Source organism: Macaca thibetana, chromosome 11 (assembly GCF_024542745.1).
Source record: "Macaca thibetana thibetana isolate TM-01 chromosome 11, ASM2454274v1, whole genome shotgun sequence".
NCBI classification, from domain to species: domain Eukaryota; kingdom Metazoa; phylum Chordata; class Mammalia; order Primates; family Cercopithecidae; genus Macaca; species Macaca thibetana.
In genome coordinates this window covers 91,897,539-91,914,883 of record NC_065588.1, presented here as the reverse complement: position 1 = coordinate 91,914,883, position 17,345 = coordinate 91,897,539, and the positions used below count along the sequence as shown (strand labels likewise).

Sequence of the window (17,345 nt, the reverse complement as noted above, 5' to 3'; positions counted from 1 at the left end):
CTCATTTTAACTTACTCACCTTTTTAAAAGACCCTGTCTCCAAATATTTCTAAATCTCGCATCCTGAAGTACTGGGAGTTTGAGCTTTACGTATGAATTGTGAGGGACAAAATTCAGCTCATAGTATTAAGTGGGTTATGTGAATCAGTCTGAGGTACTCGTTAAGACATCCAAATGCAATTGTAGAGTAAGCTTTTGAATTGATGAATCTGGAGTTCCTGGGAGACGTCTAGGCTGAAAATAGTGTTCAAGTGATGGCTGTATAGATGGTATTTAAGACCCTAAGACTGCAAGAGGTCATCAGTGATCTCATTGATCACTGTGAGCGGAGATAGTGAAGAGAAAAACATTTAATAACTAAATACTGTAAGAATGTCTAAATGTCATAACATCTAATAAACAGCAAACTTTGTTATGACATTTAGGCCTTCTTACAACCAGGAGCAATTTTGCAGTGGCTAGTATTTGAGGAACCTAGCCAAGGATACCCCAGAAGAAGAGGGAGGAGGAAAATCAGAGGAGTGTGGTATGCTGGAAACCAAGGGAAGAAAGTATTTCCAAGAGGGGGTAATTATGTGTCAAAACATTTGTCACATTGTGGATTTAGAATGTGGAGTTCATTACTGACCTCCACAAAGTAGTTTTGATAGCATTTTGATGATGAGAGAGGGTTCAAGAGAGAATAGGAGGAGAGGGAAGCAGAGAATGTAGAAATTAATTGAAAGGGGGCCGGGCACGGTGGCTCACACCTGTAAACATAGCACTTTGGGAGGCCGAGGAGGGCAGATCATGAGGTCAGGAGTTCGAGACCAGCCTGTCCAATATGGTAAAACCCCGTCTCTATTAAAAAATACAAAAATTAGCTGGGCATGGTTGAACACACCTGTGATCCCAGCTACTTGGGAGGCTGAGGCAGGAGAATTGCTTGAACCCAGGAGACAGAGGTTGCAGTGAGCTGAGATTGCACAACTGCACTCCAGTGTGGGCAACAGAGTGAGACTACATCTCAAAAAAATAATAATTATTATTAATTAATTAATTGGAAGGGATAGTGGGGGTGTGTGTGTGTGTGTTTAAACATCTGTTTGCTGTTGGTAATGAGTCAGTAGAGAGGGAATATTTGATAATACAGAATAAAAAAGGAAATTGCTCAAATAACATCTTTGAATAAGTAAAAAATGTGGGATCTAGCACAAAATGGGAGAACTGGCCTTAAAAAGAAGCATAACTGGAAGTGGTGGCCTATAATCCTAGCACTTTGGGAGGCTGAGGTGGGCAGATCATCTGAGGTCAGGAGTTCAAGACCAGCCTGGTCAACATGGTAAAACTCTGTCTCTACTAAAACTACAAAAATTAGCTGGGCATGCTGGTGGGCACCTGTAATCCCAGCTACTCGGGAGGCTGAGGAAGGAGAATTGCTGGAACTGGGAGGCAGAGGTTCCAGTAAGCCAAGATTGAGCCACTGCACTCCGGCCTGGGCGACAGAGCAAGACTCTGTCTCAAAAAAATAAAAATAAAAATAATTAGCCAGGTATGGTGGCATGTGCCTGTGATCCCAGCTACTTGGGGTACTGAGATGTGAGGATCACTTGAGCCCTGGAGATGGAGGTTGCAGTGAGCTGAGATTGCACCACTGTACTCTAGCCTGGATGTCTCAAACCAAGAAAAAAAGAAGCATGGACAGTTAATGCATAGTAACAGCAGGATGGAAGGCCGAGTAGAAGACCAGAGAAGCAAGTAGTGAATATATGTGGGGATAGATGCCCTCTTGCTTCAATTTTCAAAATGAAGAAAGCCTATCACCTGAGCGTGAGGCTGAGAGAAGAACTGTGAAAATGTTGGTGAACGACTTGAAAGTATGAAATAGTCATCTAAGAAAACAGAAGAATACGTAAACTAGAGGTGTACAGGAAGATTTCCAGGCAGCACGACGGGTTCACTTAAAGTGGGGTCAGTCATCACATCATGGTCATTTTTCTCTAGCTTCATCAGCCTGCTTGGATGGAGCTGTAGAGCAGGTGGGAGAGTTGAATTTAAAGAGGATACATGTTTGTCAAGAGAAAGGCACAAGGGAGTTGATGTATGTGTGAGAGTCATTGTAATAATGGATCATAGAATTTAAACACACATATCACTCTCATAACATTTTCCACACTGTGCTAAAATTATTGTGCCTTTCCCACTGTTCCCAAAGCAGAAGCTGTGGCTCTTTGGTCCCTTAATCCACAGTTCACAAGCCAGGGATGAATGCACAAAATCCACCCCACAGTTGTGTTTTGTTTCACACGTAGAGTGATGGGGGAAAAAAATTCAGCAAATATTTGAAAAATAGCAAGTTTGATATCAATGAATTCATTTACATGAGCTTTTTCAGGGCATTAATACTTACACAATGTATACACAGTCACACCCAGACTGATTCACTCATTTAAATCACCTGCCTGTAGCCGAGTGTGGTGTCACATGCCTGTAGTCCCAGCTGCTCAGGAGGAGGCTGAGGAGGGAGGATCACTTGAGCCTGGGAGTTCAAGGCTGCAGTGAGCTATGATCATGCCACAGCACTCTAGCCTGGGTGACAGAGTAAGACCCTGTCTCTAAAAAAATAAAATCAATCATCTGCTTGGCACTGAACGAAAATTCAAATGGTTGGTTTTGCCAAAGAGAGGGGGTTAAAAAAAAAAAAAAAAAAAAAAAAAAGTCTGGAGAACAAGATGATTGACAGGTTCGTATAAATTTTCCTAGGGTGGGCTCTATGAAGGAACATATATTTTGACATGTGTAAATGCATAAAACTCCACCTCAGATAACTTTCACAGGAGGCTGCTCTTTTCCCTAAGCACAGAATTGATCACAGAGTCATTTCTCCCAGAGAACTGTTAGGTTGTTAGGTTTTCAGTAGATATTTAAAATGTTTAACTTCGAGACAGGTGGATCAGTTGAGGCCAGGAGTTCGAGAGCAGCCTGGCCAACGTGGCAAAACCTCATCTCTACTAAAAATGCAAAAATTACTGTAATCTCAGCACTTTGGGAGGCCAAGGTGATTGGATCACCTGAGGTCAGGAGTTCCAGATCAGCCTGGCCAACACGGTAGAACCCTGTCTCTACTAAAAATACAGAAATTAACTGGGTGTGGTGGCGGGAACCTGTAATCCCAGGTACTCAGGAGGCTGAGGCACAAGAATCGCTTGAACCTGGGAGGTGGAGGTTGCAGTGAGCCGAGATCGCACCACTGCACTCCAGCTTAGGTGACAGAGCAAGACTCTGCCTCAAAACAAACAAACAAACAAACTACAAAAATTAGCTGGACGTGGTGGGGTGCACCTGTAGTCCGAGCTACTTGGGAAGCTGAAGCAGAAGAATCGCTTGAACCCAGGAGGTGGAGGTTGCAGTGAGCCAAGATCACACCATTGCACTCCAGCCTGGGCGACAGAGTGAGACCGTCTCAAAATAAAAATAAAATAAAATGTTTAACTTCTTGAGCACAGGTAGTCCTAGATTAAAAGTTTCACATCTCACTCAGATCCCTCTTTCTATTTCTCCAAAGACACAGTGAGTGCCCCACTCTTGATCTGGCCTCCAACAGGCAGCCTACTACCCATACACCTTTCTCACCCTTCCTTTTCCCTCCCAATCACAATTTAACAACATGCTTCCAACTTTCTTCAGGACATGATAAACTTACCTAACTCACTAATTTGTACTCAGGTATTAGCACTAATAAGAGCTTACTAAATTATCTCCTCCCAGATTTTCATTTTACCCTGAGACCTTAAGTTGTTTAGTAATATGGGCATTTTTGACCCCAAAAACCGGACCAAGGACATTTGGTCTCTCCTGGCATCCCATCACACCAACACAACAAAGGGCTATTGTGTAGGTTCTCTTGCAGGAATAAGTCTAATCTTAATTACATGTAGACTGATATTTAACAAAACAATAAGGGGAAAATTATTCACTATGAGGCTAGGCAAAATTATAATTGTCTTGCACAGTTTAATTTTGTGACTAATGATAAGACCACGTTCATGTCTTAATTTTTTTTTTTTTTTTTTTTGAGACAGAATTTTGCTCTTGTCACCCAGGCTGGAATGCAGTGGCACAATCTCAGCTCACTGCAACCTCTGCCTCCCGGGTTCAAGTGATTTTCCTGCCTGAGCCTTCTGAGTAACTGGGATTACAAGTGCCCACCACCACGCCCAGCAAATTTTTGTATTTTTAGTAGAGACGGGATTTCGCCATGTTGGCCAGGCTTGTCTCAAACTCCTGACCTCACGTGATCCACCCACGTCAGCCTCCCAAAGTGCTGGGATTACAGGTGTGAGCCACCGCACCCGGCCCTTTTATCTTAAATTAATTAATTAATTTATTTATTTTGAGACAGAGTCTCACTCTGTCACCCAGGCTGGAGTGCAATGGCACAATCTCGGCTCACTGCAACATCTGCCTCCCAGGTTCAAGTGATTCTTCTGTCTCAGCCTCCCTAGTAGCTGGGATTACAGGCGTGTGCCATCACGCCCAGCTAATTTTTTGTATTTTAGTAGAGATGGGGTTTCACCATGTTGCCCAGGCTGGTCTCGAACTCCTGAACTCAAGCAATTCACCCACCCCAGCCTCCCAAAGTGCTAGGATTACAGGCGTGAGCCACCGCACCCGGCCCTTATCTTAAATTTAATATGATGTTATGGGCATAAGCAAATAAATGTTTAAGTCATCCCTTATTACTACCATTGATTTTTAAGAAAAGATTATTTCATAGGCATTTAATGGTGAATTTATAGAAATTTCCTTCTATGATCATTCCTGTGGCATTTTGGAGTTTTCATCCAAATAGACAAAATAAAACTTTATACTCGTGAAAAACATCCCATTACATGTCATATTTCAAGCTTTTTTTCCCCTATAATGCTTGATTCATCCTTCATTATTTTTTTAAAGATTAGGAGCCACATATTTAGGACATTTAAAAAATCCAAGGACCAGACAGAGTGGCTCACGCCTGTAATTCCAGCACTTTGGGAGGCCAAGGTGGGTGAATCACCTGAGGTCAGGAGTTTGAGACCAGCCTGGCCAACATGGTGAAACCCCGTCTCTACTAAAAATAAAAAAATTAGCTGGGTGTGGTGGCAGGTGCCTTGTAATCTCAGCTACTCAGGAGGCTGAGGCAGGAGAATCACTTGAACCTGGGAGGTAGAGGTTGCAGTGAGCCGAGATCGTGTCATTGCACTCCAGCCTGGGCGACAAGAGTGAGACTCCATCTCAAAAAAATCCAAGAAATTCATATCAAGTATTCATTATGCTTAATTCTTTAAACACTAATTTCAAAACCAAAAATAAAATGAAATAGATAGGGACTATCTACCTTACACACAACCTCCCTTCCCCCAGAGAGTTTCCCTTAGAAATGTGGCTTTCAAGGCTGGGTGCAGTGGCTCACGCCTGTAATCCCAGCGCTTTGGAAAGCCCACATGGGTGGATCATTTGAGCTCAAGAGTCCAAGACTAGCCTTGGCAACATAGTGAAACCCCATCTGTACAAAAAATACAAAAATTAGCTGGGTGTAGTGGCATGTACCTGTAGTCCCAGCTACTTGGGAGGCACAGGTGTGAGGATTGCTTGAGCCTGGGAGGTCAAGGCTGCAGTGAGCCGAGATCATGCCACTGCACTCTTGGGTGGCAGAAAAAAAAAAAAATGTGGTTTTTCTAGGAGTTAATCACTGGTTAGCTAAGGAAAAGGGGCTTACAGACACTATTTACAGATTACTAAATCAATGATTGCTACCACGAGGTACTTTGGCGTAAAAAGAAGCAACCTTAAGATGGCAGAGAAAAACAGGTTGATCATCCTAGCTCTTACACATGAAGAATTGTTAGCTCTTTTCATTGTATGCATACATCCTGAATAGACAGTTTGTGGTTTCCTTTAAATGATGCAATATCACACTGCATTGAGGTGGTTTTCTATTTACTTTTCTTATCTTTTACAACCCAGGAGCGACACTGCAGGATTTCAATTTCCAAATGGTTTGGCAAGATGTAAATAATTATACAAACAACTACAGTTATCCATCTACACTTTCCTCATTCTACTATTTTTTTTAAAAAAAAGAAATGGGGTTAAAAACACGTATAGAGTATAAAAATAAAACTTTGGTACCCCAATAATCTCTCCCCCATGAAAAGTTACTAGTATCTTTTTGGCATGGTTTACTAAAACTTTAAGAGTTGAAATTTCTACCTCTAGTGCCATTCCTTTTCTCCCTCTGCCTTTCCAGATCCTTTCCCTCCCTACTATGAGACAGGGAAGCTAAAATATTATTGCCATGTTTCTCAGAGTAATAGAATTAATTTTAACCTTTATAGCACTTGTCCTTGAATTGACTATTACTTTAGTACAGAAGTAAAACTTGATTTAAGGGAATACCGCTTATCTATTCTGAGTGAGGTTCTGTATTAATTGCTATAGGGGTTATAAATATGAACAAAAGTCTGTTCCTGACTTCACAAAACTTTACAGGGTAATAGTAACCCTAAGAGAGAAATAATGATAAACACACTGACTTTTCTCCTTATAGTTTAGGCAGTTTCCATGGTCAAAACCTCATTTGATCCTTAAAACATTATTGTGAAGAAGACAGAATGGATGCTATTTTCCAAACTCTACAAATGAGATAGAAATTTTTAAAATCCTGAAAGGATTGCAAATAACTAGACAAATTATTATAGCGAAATGAATTGTAATTATATATGTGCGTATGTGTATATATGTGTGTGCGTACGTGTATATATATGTGTGTGCGTGTGTGTATAGTGCGTGTGTATTCTGCTCTCATCACCTCCCATAGCTTATCCTTGGAAAGAAAGTACCTTGGCTTAGGAAAATATCTATCCCACTGATCTGTCACAATGTTTAAAATGTCATTTTAGAAATTCCATACTCTGGATGTCTACAGGAGGTTCCATTAGAACAGATTAGAACAGTCTTAGAGAGAAATGAAAACAAAAATACTAAACACTAATAATACAAAGTAGATAACTTAACTTCATAACTGAGCTCCTTAGATAATGACAGGTTGGGGCCAGGCATGGTGGCTCATGCTTGTAACCCCAGCACTTTGGGGGGCCGAGGCACTAGGATTGCTTGAGGCCAGGAGTATGAGACCAGCCTGGGTAACATAGGGAGAACCGCTCCCCCAACCCCCACATCTCTACAAAAAATCAATTAGCCAGAAGTTGTGTCGCATGCCTGTGGTCCCAGTTACACAGGAAGCTGAGGTGGGAGGATTGCTTGAGCCTGAGAGGTCAAGGCTGCAGTGAGCCATGATCACGCTACTGCACTCCAGCCTAGTGACAAAACTCTGTCTCTATTTTAAAAATAAATAAAAAGAGAGAGATAATGGAAGGATGGGGTACCTGTCCTGAACAAAACGGGAAAAGTTTTAATGAGAAGGAAGAGAGACAGACTGCAGTAAAGCCCTGGACACAGCAGCCTGAGGATCCCTGTAAAAGTGAGCCTAGAGTAGGCCAGGCATGGTGGCTCATGCCTATAATCCCAGCACTTGGGGAGGCCGAGGTGGGCGGATCACAAGGTCAGGAGTGGGAAACCAGCCTAACCAACATGATGAAACCCCGTCTCTACTAAAAATACAAAAATTAGCCTGGCGCAGTGGTGCATACCTGTAATCCCAGGTACTCAGGAGGCTGAGGCAGGGGAATTGCTTGAACCCAGGTGGAGGTTGCAGTGAGCCGAGATCGCGCCACGGCACTCCAGCCTGGGTGACAGAGTAAAACTCTGTCTCAAAAAAAAAAAAAAAAAAAAAGAAAGAAAAGAAAAGAAAAAAGAAAAACTGAGTATAGGGTGGAGGTAGAGTGAACGTTTAAAAGGGGGAGAAATGGATTCACTTCACAATTTTGCTTCCATTAATACCTAAACCCTGGGGGTCAGGGTTTCAGTTTCCAGTAGGCCTACATTGGAAATTCACCTCCAAGGTACCAGTTTCCGTGACAGACCACCAAATAAACAATGATCTTTTAAAAACAAATCAACTTTGGTACCATCTACTCAGCTGGCATTTACCTTCCTTACCTGCTACCACCCTCATTCTTAAAGAAAAAAGGCGAATTCTAAAGCCCCTGCTACTCACTTTCCTCCACTAAGACCGTAGCTTACATCTGCTGTTCTTTTTTCCATACTACTCTCTCAACTCCTTTCTTTCATATTTGCCAGAAGTTTAAGGTCGTTTGGGTTCCTCTCATTTAAAAAGTTCAATTGAAGTGTGTTGCTACACCTTAATCAAAAGTTTATGGCTGAGTTCTTTAGCGTTTCTTTACCCACTTCCTCTGTTCAATCCTTCATCTCCTCATAACCATTGAAATGAATGCTATGAATATCTCAATCTCTTAGCATGGTGCCAGGCATGTAGGTGTTCAGAAAAATGTTAAATAAATCTTAGTTATTAGGTAAGAGCATTGTCTGTAAAACTGAAAAGTCTTAAAAGCAGATTCCTAAAATTTAATAAGCTCATAAATTCTTCAGTCTGCAATTAGGATTCCTGAAATATTCTTTGATTCATGAAAGACTGGACTAGGAAATTCTAAAAATCAACATAAAGCATAAAAAGCCACTCTGAGGTTAATGAAATTTATAATGTTTTGTCTTCTTTTAATTCATTCATACTTTTCTCTCAGGATACAAAGGGCAAAACTAGTCTGTGTACCTCAGAATTGAGTAGTTACACACTCATTAGGTTTCAGAATCATTAAAATTTTATCTTATTTAGGATACTGCTTACCTTGGAAGGGCAAATTGCCATTTCTCTCCATCTGGGCATCAGGGAAACAAAGGAAATCCCCCTAAACATCACTTCCACATCCCTATATTATGCTAAGGAACTTCCAGTTGATTCATTAGGCATTTCAGCAGTGTTTTTGGCCGGTACTAGGAACTGTGGAGAGGTATAGAAAGGGAGCAAGTGCACAGTCCCGGCCCCCAGAGAGGTTACGATGCAAATAGGAGCAGGCTCAGAACTCGGAACAAAAGCAGTGACTGCATAATAATGCACTGCTGGGGGTGGGGGATGGGGATCTGCACGCCCGGCTGTGACTTCAGGAAAGCAGTTTCCAGGAGGTGAGAGTTTAAGCCAGACCTGAAAGAAGTTGATTTGTAATGATTTGCAGGGGGCCCCTGGAGGCAGCGGCCAGGACTTTTCACTTAGGAGATCAGCATCTGCCCTGATGGAAAGTGGGCAATCCTACAGGGACTGACCGCTGAGTTGTCCAAAGGTCGACCAGGAGAAAGACTGATTTTGAGGTTTTAACAGGTAAGTTTGGGGACATCACTGATGAAGGTGGGCAGAGGAGGAGGATTTTTTCTTTTTTCTTTTTTTTAATGTTACAGTAAAAAGCTTAGATTCGATGACATGGGTAAAAAACAAATAGGAAAATGTAAGGAGAAGAATGATTATGATTGCTATGTAAAAATGAAATTGCAATAGAGAGGATCTGGAGCTCAGGAAAGGAGCTAGAGCATGGTATAACTTAGGCCTAGGTAGTGAAGATCATGAATAAAATGGTAGCTGAGGAAATTTCAAAGTTGAAAAAGTAGTAATAAGTATGAAGAAAAAGCTAAACTACAAACATCTGTTCTTTAATTACTAACACTAGTAATGAGAATTTCTTGTCTCCAGCCTCTTCCCTTCCCACTCCTCACCTCTTCCTAGCTTACATCATTGTATTAAGGCATTTTATTGAAGATACTATTCAGCACTCTCCACCTATGCTTTACACAGCTTGCCTCTGCTTTTCTTCTCATTCCACTCTTTCTCTTCATTTATTCACATCATTTTAGTCCTTAAAAGACCCCGCCCAATTACTAGACCAGAGGGAGGCAACTAAGACTCTTCATATCTCCCAAACGACCTTCCAGAATGGTTTTATGGCATTATAATAGGAACGAAAGAGTTTTGATTTTTCTATTATTAATATTTTGCTTTCAAGGAATTACAGGAAAAACCATATTGCATGCCAGAAATACTTAAATTTTAAATATTTCATCTTAAGAGATGCCCTTATGTAATGCTTTTAATGCATTTGAGAAATTCAGGTAGTGGGCAAAAGTACAAGATAGAGGTTAGATGTTTTGAGTGGGAGAAGTGCACTGGGGTCATTATTGAATCAGAATTATTATGCACTTAAATATATAGAAAAAAGAACGAAATGAGTATTAAACTATGCAAATTCATCCCTTTAATCTTTATTTGCATGACTACATTTTATGCAGTTGTAACCTTCATGTACATATTTGGTATTTTTCAAACACGAATTGATTAGACATTGTTGCTATTTTGTTATCTATATTGTTTTTTTTTGGTTTTTTTTTTTTTTTTTTTTGAGACTGAGTCTGGCTCTGTCGCCCAGGCTGGAGTGCAGTGGCCGGATCTCAGCTCACTGCAAGCTCCGCCTCCCGGGTTCACGCCATTCTCCTGCCTCAGCCTCCCGAGTAGCTGGGACCACAGGCGCCCGCCACTTCGCCCGGCTAGTTTTTTTGTATTTTTTAGTAGAGATGGGGTTTCACCGTGTTAGCCAGGATGGTCTCGATCTTCTGACCTCGTGATCCGCCCGTCTCGGCCTCCCAAAGTGCTGGGATTACAGGCTTGAGCCACCGCGCCCGGCCATCTATATTGTTAACATAAGAACTTCCTGTGTAACTATATCAGAATTTTTTTTTTTTTTTTTTTTTTTTTTTTGAGACGGAGTTTCGCTCTTGTTGCCCAGGCTTGAGTGCAATGGCGGATCTCGGCTCACCACAAACTCCGCCTCCTGGGTTCAAGCGATTCTCCTGCCTCAGTCTACCGAGTAGCTGGGATTACATGCGCCCGCCACCACGCCCAGATAATTTTTGTAGTTTTAGTAGACACAGGGTTTCACTATGTTGGCCAGGCTGGTCTCGAACTCCAGACCTCAGGTGATCCACCCGCCTCAGCCTCCCAAAGTGCTGGGATTACAGGTGTGAGCCACTGCGCCTGGCCTCTATGTCGGATCTTAATTAGCCATTTCCTGTTAGAATCCTGCCCCGCTCCTTCTTGCCTTTTCCAGTGTTTGGATAATATGCTGTGAATACCTTTGTGCACTCATTTCTTTATTCAGGTCATACCACTGAAACATACTCCCCAGAATAAAATTGATGATGAAAAGATAGGAACAATTTTATAGCTTGTCTTACATATTGAAGATTTTGCACTGCACTGATGTATTGTTAACTCTGCATGTTTGTCTTCTTTTTAAGCTCTCCTTGAAGAGTTTTTAAATTTTCAGTATACTCCACAAGGTGGCCAAAGTAGAACTGGCTCGTCATTGAGTATAGGTTCAGTTAAAAACAAAAATCTGGCTCAGAGTTGAACACAAAGAATCCAATAAATATAAATGGGTTAATTTTCAGGTACCTTAGCCTTGACTAGTTCCTGTTTTCCAGATGTCCCCTCCTTTTCCTTTTAGATATCTACTTCATTATTTAAACGGGCAATTTCGGCTTAGGCAGTTCTGGATAGCGGTGCCCCTCCTGTATCCATTCTGGAACCTCTCTCGCCCTTCTGCTGTGCAAGGAAACCCAATTCACAGCCATCATCCCCACTGAAGTTACACCCAGGGGTCGCTTCAAGAGGGAAACGTTTTCTGTAAGAATTTCTATGCCAGTAAATTGGGGAAGGTTTTAAAGATAACGGAATTTGCCACGCGTTTCTGCCAAACAATTCGACGTTGTGTAAATCGCAGAAATTCCGGGAAGGACTAACGACGTCCGTGGATGATTCTGCGGCTCATAGGCACACAGGACACTCAGGGTTTACCCTCCCGGGTTCCGACGGCACGACAGGTGCGAAGCCCGCCCGGGGAAGCAGTGCTTGTTGTCGGCGCAGACCCACGTGCGGCGCTGGGGACCGTCTGTGGTCCCGACCCCCCCCCCCCCACGAGGCGCGGAAGGCGGCCGCCGGCAGGTTCTCCCTGCCCGTGCAGAGCCGGCCCGGGGGCGGGGCTGTGGGAGGGGCGGGGCCTGCCGCGCGTCACTGCTGTCGTAGCCGCCGGACCGGGTCGCCGCGGCCGCCGAACCGGGGGGCGGGGGGCCGGGGTGAGCGCTAAGATGGCCGCCCCGGCTCGGGCTGGTGAGTGTGAGCGAGGGCGCGGGCCGCGGCGACTGGCGGAGTGAGGACCCCTGCGGGAGCGGACATGCGACGGCAGCCCCCGGGCCGGGAGGCACCTGGGGGAGTATTCCCGCCGCGCAAGGCGCTGGGGTCCTGAGGGAGGGAGAGACGGGGGCTGCGGGCGCGCGGAGGGGAGCGAGCCGAGGGGCGCGCGGCGGCGATGGGTCCGGCGAATTTTGAAGTGGCCCCCTGGGAAGTTTCAGTGGGTTCTGCGGTGCTCGGCCCCGTCCCGGCGGCCGCCTCACGAGTGCCCGGAGATGCGGCGGCCAGGGGCAGCGGGCTGGAGCGGGCGAGCTGGGAGAGAACCGGCGCGGGCGAGGGCTTCGAGGACGCGGAGGGGCTTCGCGCTGACCCCGGCACGAGCGTCGCGGAGAGGCTGGCGCGGGCTGGGTGCTGTGTGGAGCACGCACTGCCCGGGTCCAGCCGCATCCTTCCCGCTGCCCGGATAACCGCGAGGGGATGCTCGAAGCCCCAGGGCGCTTCGGGAGGGCGGTTGTGGCGCTCGGTTTACCGGCGTCTTGCCCGTCTCGTCTCCATCGATCGGTCCCCGCGCTGCCGGCACCTGCTGCCGCTTAAAGATCCCAGTGCTTGAAAATCAGCTTCCTAAAGCCATTCCCGATGGCCTTCGATGGGAAAGAATGCCATATGGCTGAATTCATTATGGGGGATAAGAAATATGTCAGTGTGGGCGGAGGGGAACCTGTTAATACGTTCAAATTTAAGAGTAGGTAAGACACTATTCCCCGCCCCCATGAAAAAAGAAAGTGAAATATAGTAATTGTTTCAAATGCAAGTTTGAGCTGTTGTTAAATTCTACTGATAGCTGGATAATTTCTCGCATTTATTATACTGCAAGCAAAACCATTTAGGAACCTTGGGAGGTTCACTTTCTCCTCAGACCAGTCCCCAAGTCCCCCACTCCCGCCACCTTTTAAGCCTTAATTGTATCTGGACAAGTAACGGGGATTGTGAAATTTGCATGGAAATAAGACCTTCAGGTCCTGCACTTGAATTCTTTATTATCTGTTAAGTAGCTGCCTGTGGGGGTGAAGTAGGGCTGGTGACTTTTGGGGCCTGGGATTCCATTTTGAGTTGTGTTCACCACGAGCATTTGGTGTAAACAAGGAAAAAGAATGGGCTGTTCACTGTGGTGAAATTCGGAAAGCCAAATAGGAGTTAAGCACATGCTTATAGAATATTTCATAATCTCAATGAGATTCAATATTCAGTTGCCTTGAAAGAGATGAAAGTTTGTATTCTTGGAACTCTAATCGTTTTGTCCTTAATTTAGCATCTTGGGATATTTTAAAGAGCGTTTAAATGTTTTGGCACATTCAAGTTTTCTCTCCCCATTCTAGCTTTTTTCACACTAGCCATTAGTTTTGCATATGTTCGATGTCAGATTTTTCAGTCCAGTAGTTATCACTGTGGACTATCCAAATTCAAATGTAGAGATATTCTAATATTGAACAGTTAGTCCAGTGCATACAGTTTAGAAAGTTGAAATATTTTGACTACTTCGTGTTTTTCTTCCCAAATGTTAATTGTTTGAGATTTTTTTAGCTTAAAAAATTTTAAGTGATGAATGAACCCGCATTTAGTATACTATACAATGGTACACCTTTTGGAATATTTAAAATGTAGAATCTGTTGAAGATTTGGGTTAGATATTTGAAATAAATTTTCTAGCCAGTTGTCTTTCTCCCTTTTCTACAGATTTATCTTTTCTGTACTACAAAAAAAGAAAGTGTCATATACACTCTACCAAACTTCTCCTCTACACACTTGAATCTTACTATTACAGCGTTTTGGTTGTGCATAGAGAATTTTTCTGCTCATTGGGTTGAGGGCAGAGCCTGTGTTTTATATGTGTATCTTTAATAGCTGACTAACTGCTTAACGTGGAGGAAAAACCGCTGTGTAAATTTGCTGAATTGGGGTTTTGAATGGTAGAGGATACAGAAATTTGGCTTCTTGGTAGCCAAAAAAACAAAAAAACAAAACACGTGCTTCGAAGTCTCTGTCCTTCCTGCAGTGTTAGGCAGAACAAACGTGGGTGCCAGATTCTAATGGAGTTGTCTGGTCCAGGGAGATTAGCGAGAGGCTGGGGCAGGGGCTCAGGAGTCTAATCAAGATAGGCAATAAATCGTGTGCCCGAATAATTCTCTGAATTCAGTAACGGGGGACAGTTTTGCTATTAGGCCCAGCCTAAATAGGTGACAAATAACTGAAATACAGAAGGATTCTACAAATAATGGCCTTATGGCTAAAAGATCGTTGTAAAAGTTGTAACTGATATTCACAGCAATTTTAGACACCATAAAAAAGTTTATTAGGAAGAATTCATTTTTGATGGAGTTTTACACGTCATGGGAAAAAGGTAATTTGTAGTCTAACAATATACTTGCTAGATCAGCTCATAGATGTGCTAGAATGACATAGTCTAGGCATTTTACGGACAGAGTATTTGAATTCAATTTTTCAGACCCATGGTAGGATACTCAGTATTACTCTGAATGTTTCTCTCATTGTTACAAAGTTAGCTGCAGTAGATTGACGTGTAAATATGTTGATGTGACACGATGAGAAATGTTTTGGAACAAAATTACTTGTTAAGTAGGGATGGGGGTGAGAAATTCAAATAACCTGGAGACAGAAACTGCTTTCAGTAGCTTTATCTTACAACGTGTTCAACTAGATTCAATCTTTGCTTCAGGAGAGGTATGTTAGAGACGTGAGGAAGGCCCAAGGGAAAAGGGTGTCCTTTATTGTTTAATGAGGAGTTTCAAGCGAGATCAGGGTAATTATAGATTCTAGATCTCTAAAGGAAGAAAGAATAACCAGGGCCTTTCTAGGGATAAAGGAAAGGAAATACATCATGATTGACATGGAGAGGTGCCAAAGCACACAATGGACATAATAGCATACCTAAGAGGGAGTAGGGAGGGTTTGAGAGCCCATTGTGTTCATTCGCTCAGTAATTTGTTCATTCAAAAATATTGAACCTCTTTCTGTGTACCAAGCACTGTGCTTGACCCTTGGCGTTTTACAAACTTTTCTTAAGAGGACAGAATACTATGGTGGTTCCGTGAAGTAAATGGAAAATGGAAAACTGCTTATACGAGTGGGTAAGATTTACCCTAATTACTACAAACTATGGATAAAGTTGTTTTCATTCTTATCCAAATGCATTGTGATGGTTAGTAATTCCTAAGACCTACTTCCTACCGAAATTACCATTTCCTTCTATCTTTTATTATGGAAAATAACAAATCATACAACTTTTAATAGCCTGTAGAGGATCTGTTTAGTTTGTTACTGTTTAAAGAAAAATGTTTTGTTACAAAAATTATCTTCATTAAAATAGTCAACATATTCTCCCTCTGGGAGATTTCAATTTTTTTTTTTTTTTTTTAATGAGATGGTTACTGTGACACTTTTATTTTTAAATGTATTCTATTTTATGCCCAGTGGTACTTACATTTCTTCTTTAATAGAGTTAGAATGTATATGTGTTCGTGTAAAATATGAATGCCCGTTTCTTATGAAAATAGTTTATATCCCAATTATGAAGTTTTAAAAATTAAACATTCATAGTAAGATTTGTTAAAAACATCTTTTTTTTTTTTTTTTTTTTTTTGGAGACAGTCTCACTCTGTTGCCCAGGCTGGAGCAGTGGCGCAGCCATTCTCTTGCCTCAGCCTCCCGAGTAGCTGGGACTACAGGCACCCGCCACCACGCCCGGCTAATTTTTTCTCTTTTTAGTAGAGACGGGGTTTCACCGTGTTAGCCAGGATTGTCTCGATCTGCTTACCTTGTGATCCACCCGCCTCGGCCTCCCAGAGTGCTGGGATTACAGGCCTGAGCCACCGTGCCTGGCCAAAAACATCTTAACAAAAGATGTTTGGGAAGTGGTTAGTCATATATGAGAGTAGAAAAGTATTTATTGTGGCCGGGCGTGGTGGCTCACGCCTGTAATCCCAGCACTTTGGGAGGCCGAGGTGGGTGGATCACGAGGTCAGGAGATCGAGACTATCCTAGCTAGCACAGTGAAATCCAGTCTCTGCTAAAAATACAAAAAACTTAGCTGGGCGTGGTGGCGGGCGCCTGTAGTCCCAGCTACTCAGGAGGCTGGGGCAGGAGAATGGCGTGAACCCGGGAGGCGGAGCTTGCAGTGAGCCGGAGATCGCACCACTGCCCTCCAGCCTGGGCGACAGAAAAAAAAAAAAAAAAAGTATTTACTGTTCCAAAGTTTAAAGGCTTTTATGTGCCATGTTAAGAAGTTTAGATTTAACTTGTGGTCTTTCAAGACTTTAAACAATCTTAATATTTATAAAATCGTGGCTATTTTAGAAATACCTTAATTTTTATAAACTTGTGGTTATAAGACACTAAGACATATAAAATGTAAATATCGTATGATGATTATTTGACTAAGTATGAGCTATGGCGGGAGGAAGCTTCTTAATAGTGAATGAAAATGTTATCTCAGTGTCTATTCAGATTTTGACATATAATTTTTTTCTTTGTTTTTCCACACTATACAGATGTATATAATAATTCTTTTTTTTTTTTTTTTTTTTTTGAGACTGAGTCTGGCTCTGTCGCCCAGGCTGGAGTGCAGTGGCCGGATCTCAGCTCACTGCAAGCTCCACCTCCCGGGTTCACGCCATTCTCCTGCCTCAGCCTCCCGAGTAGCTGGGACCACAGGCGCCCGCCACTTCGCCCGGCTAGTTTTTTGTACTTTTTAGTAGAGACGGGGTTTCACCATGTTAGCCAGGATGGTCTCGATCTCCTGACCTCGTGATCCGCCCGTCTCGGCCTCCCAAAGTGCTGGGATTACAGTCTTGAGCCACCGCGCCCGGCCGAATAATTCTTTTTAGGAATGTATTTCAGCCATTTCCCTCATTCTGTCACTTTATTAAATAGTAATTTAATTTGGCTTTTTTTGTGTGTGTTTATTCTTCATGGTAATTTCCTGACTTTCATTAAAATATTTTTTAAAGAAGGGATCCGAAAATTGAGCTACTAATTACACCAATTAGATCTATATTACATTATTCATACCATTGACCTTTGGTACCTGATATCCTCTTGTAAGAACCTCCAGGGCTTACAGCTGTATAGTCCCTTTCCATGCTTTCTTTCCAAGTAT

The 17,345-nt window shown here is 42.8% G+C and overlaps 1 protein-coding gene and 1 long non-coding RNA gene across 4 annotated transcripts in view; one reads left to right on the top strand and one right to left on the bottom strand.

Moving 5' to 3' along the window:
• The window catches only part of LOC126930317 (uncharacterized), a 590,715-nt gene that overhangs the window by 477,014 nt on the left and 96,356 nt on the right, over positions 1-17,345 (bottom strand). The gene's annotated exons all lie outside the window — the stretch shown is intronic.
• USP44 (ubiquitin specific peptidase 44) overlaps positions 9,098-17,345 on the top strand; it is a 38,404-nt gene continuing 30,156 nt past the window's right edge. The window contains exon 1 of one of the 3 annotated variants that reach the window (XM_050747158.1): positions 9,098-9,316. The gene's annotated coding sequence lies outside the window, so the exon portion shown is untranslated. Of the gene's footprint in view, positions 9,317-12,076; positions 12,152-12,550; positions 12,919-17,345 lie in introns of those variants that run through there. The other 2 variants (XM_050747157.1, XM_050747156.1) reach the window with 2 other exon arrangements.